This window comes from Stegodyphus dumicola, chromosome 6 (genome assembly GCF_044657685.1).
Source record: "Stegodyphus dumicola isolate Sdum_Otavi_A_Nest chromosome 6, ASM4465768v1".
NCBI lineage: Eukaryota > Metazoa > Arthropoda > Arachnida > Araneae > Eresidae > Stegodyphus > Stegodyphus dumicola.
The window spans coordinates 66,034,092-66,046,889 of NC_140773.1; the positions used below are offsets into that span (position 1 = coordinate 66,034,092).

Consider the following 12,798-nt stretch of genomic DNA (forward strand, 5'->3'; position numbering starts at 1 on the left):
ACATTTTCTGTAAGTAACCTTTGATTTAGGCATAAAACTGGACAATTCATTTTGTTTCTGCATGAAGAATGTTTACTGATTTTTAGAAATGTAAGCAATCATACAATTAATTTAACAATAATAATTTTTATGTTGAGGGATTAGTGCAGTTTAAAATATGTGTGCCATATGAAAAAAATAAGTAGTGTTTTTTTCGTTATACCATTTCTGATTAAGAGAAGTTTCAGAGGAATGCTGTATTTCCACTAAGAAATAAGAAAAAAAATTTGTTTTACGTAGCATATTTTATTTCTGCATTGTCTTAGATCTATTTCCTAATTTCAATAAAAATTGTGAATTAAAATTTTCATAGATTTGCAAAAAACGTATAGTAATTATTCTAAAGTGTGGTATTTTTAGGGTCTGAATGCACTTCGCATTATGTCAACAGGCAGCTTTCCGTACATACTTGCTAATGTGTTTGGTGCTGAAGTGTCCAGTCTTAAAATGTCCAGATCTTTTGACCGTGTGCTTTCTGCTTTTATGCAGGCAACACACAAATATATAAAATACCCGAACACTGAAAATCAGCTTTTTAAAATTCAAGAAAGATTTTACGAAGTCTCAGGTTTTCCAAATGTTGTGTGTGCAATAGATTGCACGCATATTATTAATAACAAACCAGCAGTGCCTGACTGTTTTGTCTTCATTAACAGAAAAAATAAATTTTTCATTAATGCTCAAGTGGTAGAAAAATGTGTGATGAGAAATATAATATTAAAAGTCATTTTAAAACAGATTTTTTTAAATTAACTTTTTAAATAAAATTTCTAAATATAGCATTTGTAGAGACATTAGGTTATTTCGAAGCAGAGCCGAAAAATGAGCACTGCCCTCTCCGGGATTCAAAGCACGGACCTCTCAAATACGCGTCGAGCGTGCTGACCACTACACCACGAAAGCATGCTAAGAAGGCGGGGAAATTACCTTATATACTCCCCCCTTTTAAAGGGCAACTGTGGATTAGGGGACTAAATTGCTAAATCCTGGTGGTGGAGAATCATCATCCACCATCTTTTTAGTTCGGGCAACATTGTAGAGATATTAGGTTATTTATGGAGCAACAGAAGTGAAAAATGAGCAATTTCATTGCCGAGAATGGAACCACAGACCTCTCGAATACGCGCCGAGCGTCCTGACTACTGCACCACGAAGGCATACTAAGAAGGTGGGAGATATACCTCATAAATTTATTAAATGCTATTATTATATTTGTGAAGAAATTTTTAATAAAAATGGAACGCGAATTCCTTTAAATAATTGAAATATCAAAACCTCTATATTTCATATTTAAAATCATAGTACATTAAAATTTCCAATGAGATTTTCCCCACATAGCACAAAAACATCCTTGGGATATCCCAAGGATGTTGCTCGCGGGATATGCGCACATCCTCAGGACATCCCGCAAACCTCCTCCCGAGTGCTTAATGTCACATCCCGGGATATCCTCAGGACATCCTAACCAAGTCCCATCGACAGCGTGCGGGATGTTATTAGGATATGAACTCCTACTTACTACATCCTCAGGACATCCCGGGATATCCCACAAACCTCCTAAGCACATCCCATTATATCCTAAAAACATCCTATCTATGTCCCATCGACAGCATATGGGATGTTATTAGGATTTAAAGTCCTACTTACTACATCCTCAGGACATCCCGTAATATCCCAATTTCCTCCTAAACTCATCCTCCTGAGCGCTTAATGTCACATCCCAGTATATCCTTAGGACATCCTATCTACGTCCCACCGACAGCGTATGGGATGTTATCAGGATTTGAAACACTAGTTACAATATCCCTTTAACCTCTTAAATACATACTCTCAACTGCTTAGTGTCACATCCCAGTATATATATATACAGAGGAAAATTCCAGTAAAAGTATGTGAAGGTGTGATGATATAAAACCTACTTTTTTTACACAGATAGTCTCAAATCCTTCTCCTATGGTTACTATGGAAAAATCAGAAATGTTGAAAATATTTATACAACTTATTTTGTTTTTAAATCTGAATTTGTGAATATATTAAAACTGAGCAAGGAAATTAAAATGAATTATTAATACAAAATATTAAAACTGAAAATTTTGCTTTTAAGACATTAAAAATCTTTTGATCATTTTTAAACATCCAATAGCCCCCAAATTGAATTATTCATAATTAAATTGTTTTACAAAATCAGTTTCTAATTTCAATTAATTTGTATTAAAAATTGAATAATAAAATTAGCCATTTAATAATCTTTACATTAATGAATCATCTTTCTTTAAAACATGTAAGGAATTTATAGTGTTTTGATGACACTGTTGGGAAATTGTTAAAAGGAATAAATTGTATTTTTAAAACTAAATCAATTCCTAGCCTCAGAATAAATAAATATGTTTTTGTAACATGAGAATGCTGCAGGCTTTTTTATATATTTAATATTTAGTTGTAAAAATTTGACATTATGTTAACAATTCTTTATATCATTCAAAAGGTAACTCAAGAAGCTCTTCTAAAATTCTATCTTTCTGCTCACACAATTAAAAAAAAAAAATCTGAAAGGCCTCAGATTTTAGCAGTAACTCAAAGAGGCTAAAAGTTTATGAATGCATAGATTATCAATACAGATGGGGCAGTGGTAATAGCAAAACACTTTATAAGATACTGACACCAGAAAGTTATATATCTTCTATATATTTGAAAACTGAAGAAATATATCATGTAATTATGTAGAAATATTAAAATGTTTTCAATTAGATATATCATGAATTAAATGCATTTTAAATCAATCAGATTAAAAATTAAAAAAAGCATTGTTAAGAACTGTGTGTAATGCTTTTAAATAGCTTGGCTTGTTAGTCAATAATATATTAGATTTTAAAGATAAATATGTTAAATTTTGCCAAATGGCAAGACTTGAATGAAATGCGAAACAAGTTTACGACTGACGATATGAAGTCACATTTCAAAACTAATAGCCCTTTTAGATTAAAAAAAAAAAAAAGTTCTGAAAATAATTTGCAATGGTTCATTCGTATCATTTTACGCAAAATTCAGTAAAATGAAATTTACCTGTTGAAATCAGCACCAAATTAAACTTTGTAAATTCTAGCGCATGTTAAAGGTTGTCTCATCCAGAATTTTATTACTAACCATTCATTTCAGAGCAAAATAAAACAGTAATTGCCATTTATATGACAATCAATATCAAAAATTTAAATCTGCATTTTACGCAACATGGAAAAACTTCAAAAGATCTACTGTTTACCATGCAATTAAGGCATTTTATTCTGCAATCAACTCTACCAATTATTAATTCCATTAAGTATATTAAGTTTACTCTTTCTGCTCAATATATGCTATGTAAAATTTTCCATAAATTTATTAATTCATTTTATTTTGAGGTGAGCTTTTATTCAACTCTCAATGTCAACGAGAATATTTAGTTCATTTTTTATTCGGTCTCAAAAGAGAAATCAAAATACGTGGATTTATGTACGTGTATTTATGAATCAAAATACATGAGAAATCACAGTGAGAAAAGCACTGCTACCTTAAATTGTGATTATATATAACAAATGCAGTGAATTATAGTTAAAAAATAGTGAAAATATTTATATTTCTGAACTATTTCATATATAACATTTTCAGTTTCGCATATGTGGCAATTTAAGAACTTTTTTACGTATACCAATTTTTTGAAATATCTGCAAATTTTTGTATCTTTAAGGAAAGCTTATTCTTTCACCTTTAGTATATAAGTAATGGTAATTTACCAGATAAAATTACTTAATGGGGAATACAGAAAAATATCTAACTACTTACCTTTGTGACTTCATCTGCAGAGAGACTAAAAAGGTAGTTCAGCTAAATCTGCTATAATTAATATTTATAATAATGCTAAATTATGCAATATCTATTAATATGACAAATTTTTGTAAAGCTATTTATTTGGATGAAAACTAAACACATTCAGAAATTTATGGCACTATATTATGATTAACAGAGGAAAAACACTTTTCAAAATTCAAAATAGTTTTTATTAATCCAATTTATCACATTTTATTTGAATTCATGAAAAACAATCTTATATCCATGTATTCTTATGTATATAAGAACTCTTGATAAATTGGATCTCTGTCATTGCCTTTCACAGCACCTAAAATAAAAAAACACTCACAATTACTATATGTGAATATAATTCATAATTAAATTTAAACAAATGACTATTACAATGCAAATTAAAGGAAGCATTTAAAATATTTTAACATTTAATACCTATAAACAGAGTAGCAATTATTTGATTTTTCGATTATAGTAAAATAAACATGGGGGATGCCTTTTAAAATTTTTTATGTCAGAAAATAAACTCAAACCACCAGCTGAACATATGAGCAGTTTTATCAATCAGCCACTGGTAGGTAACCTGGATACTGAATCAACATATAAAGTTGCCAAGATAAAGAGAGAAACAAAATTATGATAATCACATCTTACCTATTCATAAAACTATTTTAAATTTAATGTGTAGGCAAGTCCAAAAAGAGTGAGAATGAATTTATTTTGCAACACAAAGTAAAGTCTTGCAGGAGCCAAAAAAACTTTTCTCATGAGATTGGCAAGTAAAAAATAATTAACTGCATCTTGTAACATTTATCTGACAACACATATGTAATTGTTAGCTACGTGCAGAAAATAAAATCTGATCAGGGGCGTAGCTAGAGGGGGAAGGAGGGGCATCTGTCCCCAGGTGCAGAATCCAAGGGGTGCCAAACTGATGTTAGAACATTTTAGAATTAAATGTTTTCCATCCTTGGCAAGCAGTAGGGGGTGCGAAATCTTCAGTTGTCCCTGAGCGCTGAAAACCCTAGCTATGACTCTGAATCTGATCATGTTAATGCAATTTTAAACTTTTGAATTTAACCGCAGAAATTTACCAAAGAAGTACTTGTAACAGTAGTAAATGAAGATGTGGCTAATCTTTACTGTATGGTACACCTTGGTTTCTGTCTGAAAAAAAATCGCAAAGTGGTTGTTTGTGAAATGTGGAAGCCCATTGCGTCAAATAAGTTTTTCAGTAACCCTAATGTTGATAATGTTGGCGAAAGTAGCCTTTAGGAAAAAAAAAAAAAAAAAAAAAAAAAAAAAAACTTTTTTTTTTGTCAATAAAAAGGAGTTATTTCAAATATTGCCAACGTGTTGTGATAAATTTAGTTTTGAGCTACTTTTTTTAATAGTAAACCTTTTGTACGGTCCCAGGTTTTTGGTTCTTACCATTCTTTTCAATTGCTGTGTTTGGTTGCACGGAAGTGGTATGGTCTTGTATTTTGAACATGCTATTTATTATTTTGGTGTGGGTACCATCGTTTGAGTATGTCTGAGGTGACTAAGAGACGAAAAATTGAATTGCTTACCTGGAGGATGGTGGTGGGAAGCCTAAACATATGCATGTGAAAAAAAAGGTACGTGAAAAAAATGACGTTTCATTTATTTTTTTGTCTCCGTGTGTTAATTTTTGTTAGAAGATTTGTTGTTTAATGTTTTTATGTTAGGAAATATGTATTTTTGGTAACTTATTCCTCTCTGTTTGTGTATTTTTGGTTGTCTGTATGTTAAGACAGTGGTGAATTTTTTCTGGTAACTATGATATTTTTAACTTTCTGATTTTCTTAAAGTGAAAATAGATCAATGTGTACATGGACAAAGTTAAGGCAGTGCACAATGCCCAGTTTGTGCAGTTCTTTTTAATAGGTCGATGTGTACATGGACACAGAGTTTGTGTATGTCTTTGACTTCTTATTTTGGTTTTGTGTAGCGGCCACCTTGAAATTGGTGCCGATCCTCTCAGGTGCCGATCTTGATATAAAAAAAAAGAAACGATTCGCCAAGGGTTACAGTAGAGTAAATTTTTACCAAAGATGTTCTACCATAATCACCATTTCAGTGGTTTAACCACTAGTGGAGCAGTATGCAGAGATGAAGATTTGAGTTTTGTTTACACAGCATGATGGTTTAGGCACTCCAGCCATTACAGTGAACAAATTTATAATAAACACAGCCACAATAATTGCCTATAAATATTGATGTATAACACTGCATTAACTAATATATTTCTTATGCTAGTATATACAGAATCCTTAATCGAAGGGAAAATCAGAAAACTGTGCATGCATTTTCCTTTAACTGAAACATGGATTTGACCATACAAATCTCAGTCTTACGAGACATGCCACACTATGCAGATAGACAGTAAAAAGTGCGTTGTTTTTATTTGTTAGAGGTATGAAATAAATATACTTCTAGATTTTAATTTTTTCTTTTCTTGTTTTACATTTGGATTACCTATCAAAAAGTAAGGAATTTTGATATTATTACAATATCGGAGTTAAAATAACAATTATTGGACATGTTAAAGTAATGAAAATTTTAAATTAGGTTAAAAAGTAACCCTTAATGTGGCATATTTTTGAATTAAACTCTATCGACATTAAAAACAACAAAACGTCCCTCTTTATTAAGGACTTTAATTAACTAATTTTAAATACGGAGCTATGAATGAATTTTTTCCTTTGCATGTTATAATAACTGAAAATTACTCTGATACAGTCAAAATTCCTAAATGCAAGTACATAAAATTTACTTTAGCAATTTAAAGAGATGAGACACACTGAACACATGAATAAATTTCTATCAAAGAATAATTTATTAAATTTGGCCCGTTCCATAGTAAACTTTAACCATTAGATTACATTATTACACCATGTTATCAGTTTGAAAAGCAAGTCATATGCCAGATCTTGGATGTAAAAGAAATGCACAAAATAATATACAAATTATTGAAAAATGATGTATACCAATGTTTATAGATATGATTAAATGTAACAGAAAATTTACTGTCACAACCACATTTTTAAGTGAAATGTATTATTTTAACATTTTACAATATTTAAGGTATGGCATTAAATGCAACATTATGTGCCTGGACATAAGTTAGTAAATTAAAAAAAAAAAATAATAGTAATCAAAGAATGAATGTCATGAAAAATTTCAAAAACAAGCAGAATTTAATTTAGAAGACCTTTAGACACTTATGATAAATAAATTTGAGAATTCTTCACCCAAAATTAAATTATAATTAACTAAAACCAGTTTGACTGACCTTCTACAAAATCCTTCAGCTGCAATTTTTTCTAGCTTGAAAACCAAATTCTTCTCCACGTGGTAATAACATCTTAACCAGTTGAAATTCCTGCAGAAAGTTTGATAACACAGTAATAGAATTAATAGAATAGAAAAATTAACACAAAAGTATAGAACATCATTTAAACTTAACATTATTACAAATTTTGGTGCTTTCTGACTATCTGCAAAGCTGTGAAAATTGGCAAAATGGTTAGTTTACGGTTCATATCTACTGCTCTGTTCACAAGTAGTAATTCAAATAAGCACTTTATAAGAAACAAGAAATTTTAGGATGCACACACACACAAAAATATATATATTGGGTCAATATTCACATATTTTTCATCCAATGGAATACTATTCAGAAATAAAGATTAAATATAAAGCATGTAAATACATGTGTGTGGTATGCATATTCATAGTTTGCTATTATTGTGTGCATACTCTTGCTGTTTTAGCATAAGTTGAAGCTGTGAGGGCAGATGATAAGAAAGTATCAGAATTTTTCATGTATAAGAAAAGATTGCCCCGAAAATAGTATCTCAATTGTTTAGCACTGACATTTACATAGCGCATTAGAAATATATAGTAATATATGTATAATAAAAAGATAATTGCATATTATTAATTCATTTTTTTTAAATGCCAAACTTTAACAATTCTTTCACATATAATTAAAGAGAATTCTTTCACATGAACATCTAAAATCCATTCTTAACTAAAGAATAAATAATAAAACCATGCAAATTTCTTATCAAGCCCATCATTTCCAAAATGTCTACTTCTGAAAGTTCCCAGCAGTTCTCAATATATTATTAAATTTCTATACTAAGCATCAATGATCGTCATGTTCGCTAATGTGGCAATATCTTTCACACTTCTTTGTTACCACAAGTAACAAGTAGGCTTCAATAAATCTTTAACTGTTACATGCTACTTTTGTCTAAAATTTGTACAAATAATAAAATTAAATGGGCTCTTTATAATATGCTCAAAGAAATAATTTTGTATGAAAATTTGTATGTTATATATTGGCCTGATTAATGATTCAGGAAATAATTCGGGTTTTCAAAGTGCTTCCTAATAATTCAAATTTCAGCTTGTGTCAAAATAAAATCTATAACACAAAGATTTCCATATGAACAATGCATTTTAACATTATTCAATCACTGGCAATCACACAGTACTGATTCCTTCAATAAACATTACTGTAACTGTGTTATTTAAAAAACTGTAATGTTTTAATTATTTCCTTAATTAAAACATTACAGTCTTTTCCTCCTTCTAACACCTAAAGAAAACCCAGATAAGAAATATAAAAATATCAGTAAAAATAAATTATATTATTGAATGACACTTTACATTAATTACACTTATTCATATATTATTTTATTATAAATTATTTCAAAATCAAAGAAGAGAAGGAGGAGAAACTTTAATATTGACATTTCTAAAATGATATAAACATTAATCATTTAGCACAATTTGTTATTTCAGGCAAAAAGAATTCACTTTTCTGGATAGCATTTATATTTCCATCTCACTTTCAATGAAACATTAAGAGAAATGCATATAATTTAAACACCAGTTTATTTTATTTATCAGACAGATTATGTCAACTCGAAAAAACCTATCAGTAAAATTCGGTAGTAATAATTCTGAATGTTAGGCAACTTGCAAGATTCAACAAAAATTATCAATACTTTTACTATAATGACAATACTACAGTAACATGAACATAAAATTAAACTGCATATAACTATAAAATAAGCCAGCATATAATAATGGTGCATTGGTTTCTAAAACAATGGGCTCGATGAAAAAATACATATATTATGGTAGCTATTCATATTCTTCAGCTTTCCTAATATTCTCATGTTCACTTTACATAACTAAAATATCTAAAATACAATAAAAATGCAAACAATATTTATGAGAAAATGATAAAAGCATTCATAAGCATTTGATTGAATGATCATATTTTGTCTTCCTGCAAGTCGAATCTTAAAATGATATGCAGTTTGAAAAATGCTTAATCCTTTTATAAAATATTCAAAAAAGATTAAAAAAAGGTACTGTTCTGTTATCAGGACCGGGTTCAGAAATGTATTTATGTATGCTTGTATATTTGTATGTTTGTGTGTCTACATATACACATCTATGCACATACTTACGAACACAGGTTCATACATTTCCGATTCTGGTCCCAATAACAGAACAGTACCCCCAAAAAAACTTGAATTACAAACTAGATTAAGATAATGTTTCAACAATACATATTTTGGACAAAACAATGCAAACTCTTATTTTTATACAATTGTTCAAACTATTTAATATAAATTTATTGCTGCAATAAAATAATAAGCAATCTGATCACACATATTATTTTGAAACTGAATGCATAAACTAGACTAAAAAAAATTCAGTCATAAACATTTGGATAGCAGGGCAAATTAGATATTTGAAAAGACAGCCAGCCATTGAGATACACGTAATTCACGACAGAATGGTAACAATTCATAAAGCTGTGAAACATTTAACTGTCAAAATGACATAAATAACATAAATTCGAAAAGCAAAAAAAGTAAACATACAAGTATTGCAATTGAACTTACCTTTCATGCAACAAAAAATATCCATACAAGTTAACCTCATGGCGCAGCCATTTTGGATTTCGTTTCAAATCAGACAGATGTTTACGGATTTGCGGAAGAATACGAGGAACTAGTAGTTTGCCGGATACAATGTGAAATGACGCGAAAGAATATAGTTCTGTAGAACTTCCTACATTATTCCGTAATAAACAGTACTATTTCCTAATTTTTTCTTTATCTAATTAATTAATTAATAGGGAAATAGTTAAATAACGCCGAATTCATTTTTAATGAAATGTAAAATTTTGCATGTATGGGACGACCACCTTCCATCCAATGTTTCTGAGAATACAAATTTTGGAATCTGAGAGTATCAGTAAATAAATATATAGAATATCGCCTCTCAAACGACCACTTCTGAAAGTGACCAATAGTTCTGAGATTATAAATAAATATTGATATTAAGCATTATTTCTATAAGACGACCATCTCTATATAAGACCAAAGTTTCTAGAATCTTGGATAGTCATCAGAGATGTATCTTTACTGCGAAATTATCGCACGACTGTAATTCAATATCAATAACAGATCGCGCGATTGAAAAACATTTTCTGTCCTGTAATTAGAGGGAAAAAATTTTCCTTATGAGGTATTTCTCCCGCTTTCCTAGCGTGCCTTCGTGGTGTAATAGTTCTGCACGCTGGGCCGGTATTTCAGAGGTCCGTGGTTCGATTCACGGCGAAGGCGCTTGCTAATTTTTCATCTCTACGGCTTCCCAAAAAAATTCTAATGTCTCTACAGTGGCGCCCGAACTAAAAAGGTGTTGGATGAGGTATATCCACACCCAGGATTTAGTGATTGGATCCCCTTAAAAAAAAGTCGGCCTTTAAAAAGAGAAGTAATATAAGGTATTTCTCCCGCTTTCCTAGCGTGTCTTCGGCCCACCAGCGGCGAGCGGTAAAGTCGCTGAACCCTGGTAGTGCGATCCGAGGTTCGAATCCCGCGAACGGGCTGGCTGCATGGGTGTTTTCGTGGTTTTCCCCACGTGTAACGTGTATACGAGCCACTTTCCCTTAGAAAGTCTTCCACGAAGACATCCCTCCCCTTAGGCAGATAGCCCTAGTGTGCTTTGCCATAATTAAATACACCACCACCACACCTAGCGTGTCTTCGTGGTGTAGTGGTTCTGCACACTGGGCCGGTATTCCAGAGGTCCGTCCTTCGATTCCCGGCGAAGGCAGTTGCTAATTTTTCATGTTTCCTGCTTCCAAAAAAATACCTTATGTCTCTATACCCAAATTTAAAAAAAAAAATCGTTTCCGTAATTAAATATATATATATCTAATTTTACCTATATTTGTAGTAGGGTTTGTAATCTGTAAGTAATTATACATGTAATTTATACATTTTTTATAAAAAAAAATATGTTATTTAGAATTTTGCAAATATTCTAGAAAATGCTAATCCATTGAAAAAAATCTTTTCCATAACTAAATAAATTTTTTAAAACGTCAGAAAAAATAGCAGTTAAAATTAATAACAAAATAACAAGAATAAATCATCAATTATATCAATATTTTTAATGTACAGCATTTAGAAACAACTTAGTAAAATACATATGGAAAATAAAATAATGTGCAAGTTTCAGATGTGCAATGTCAAAAAATTAAAACTGGTAAATTTGAGAACAAATATCCTCAAAATGTTTGACAACGAAAGTCCTCCGGACAATGCAGAATGAATGTCCTCAGGATGTGAAATTGGTGAACTCCTCAGGTCATCTGAGAATCAACATCTTCAGGACATCCTGTCATATCCCGGGACATAGCGACTTAAATAAGACATCCTCAGGATGTTAAATTACGACCTCCTCAGGACATCTGAGAATCAACCTCCTTAGGACATCCTAAGTATGTCCCGGGATATTGCGACTTAAATAGGACATCCTGAGGATGTTTTGTGCTATGGGGGTCTTTTGAACTACAGTTTGTATGTTTTTTTGCACACTTCCAATGCTGCGTTGATCTTCTATTGGAGGTATAAGTGTTCAAAAACAAAAACTTTACAGGTCATAAATCAAGCTTCCTTATACGGATACATATGTGATCCGAATAACTTTGATTTCCTAACTACTCCGTATTCTGGTAAATTCTCCTAAATCAAATTCTACTTTAAAGAGCTTGTGAATATCTATACTGTTTTGAAATATTTATGCAATAAATTAATAAAATAAGTAAAAGATTAATTTTTCGTACTTTATCTTCTCCATAGTGCTGACCATCATCAAAGTCTTGAATAATCCAAAAAGAAGATTGTACACGAAATTGTAAGCGAAATACATTAATGTAGCACATTAACATATGTTTAACGTAGATTAAGAATAATTAAAATTTTCACTATATATATATAGCGTCTTCAAAAACTTCTTTCCCAAAAACTAAGAATTACCGGAGCCAGGCTGCGGTACTTCTTAGTTTTTGTCGCTTAATTCTTAGATAAATCCTAATTCTAGACGGATCGCACCGGAGCTGTAGATAAGAAGGCTCCGGCACTTCTTTTATGTAACTGAAAAACAATTTCGGAAGAAATCTGATCTCGAAAATTTTATTCTTAGTAATAAAATTATATTAAAAATTGCTTATTACATTTTAATTTATCTCTGTACATTTAGTTTAATTTTAATCATTTACTTACTTTAATCTTTAATTATGTAATTATTAATTAATTGAACAATAATTATTAATTAGACAGCAATACATATATTAATAATCAATATTTATTTAATAATTATGAATTAATTATTTAATTTTTAAATTTTTATTGCCATTTCATTTATTTATTTACTCTTGTTCCTCTTCACCGACGGTCTTGCATAGGGCTTTGGCACTTCTAATTTTAGAAATTAAGCACTGGTCCTTTCACAACGGAGCCCACCAGCGGCCGAGCGGTAAAGTCGCTGAACACTGGTGGTCCGAGGTTCGAATCCCGTGAA

At 30.7% G+C, this 12,798-nt stretch overlaps 1 long non-coding RNA gene across 1 annotated transcript; it reads right to left on the bottom strand.

The window, feature by feature from the left end:
- Positions 1-4,055: 4,055 nt before the first annotated feature.
- LOC146996766 (uncharacterized) lies at positions 4,056-9,900 on the bottom strand. Its single transcript, XR_015041654.1, has 3 exons — positions 9,828-9,900; positions 7,190-7,279; positions 4,056-4,189 (listed from the first exon to the last, which is right to left on the bottom strand). It is a non-coding gene; the product is annotated as an uncharacterized LOC146996766 (long non-coding RNA).
- Between the last annotated feature and the right edge of the window lie 2,898 nt (positions 9,901-12,798).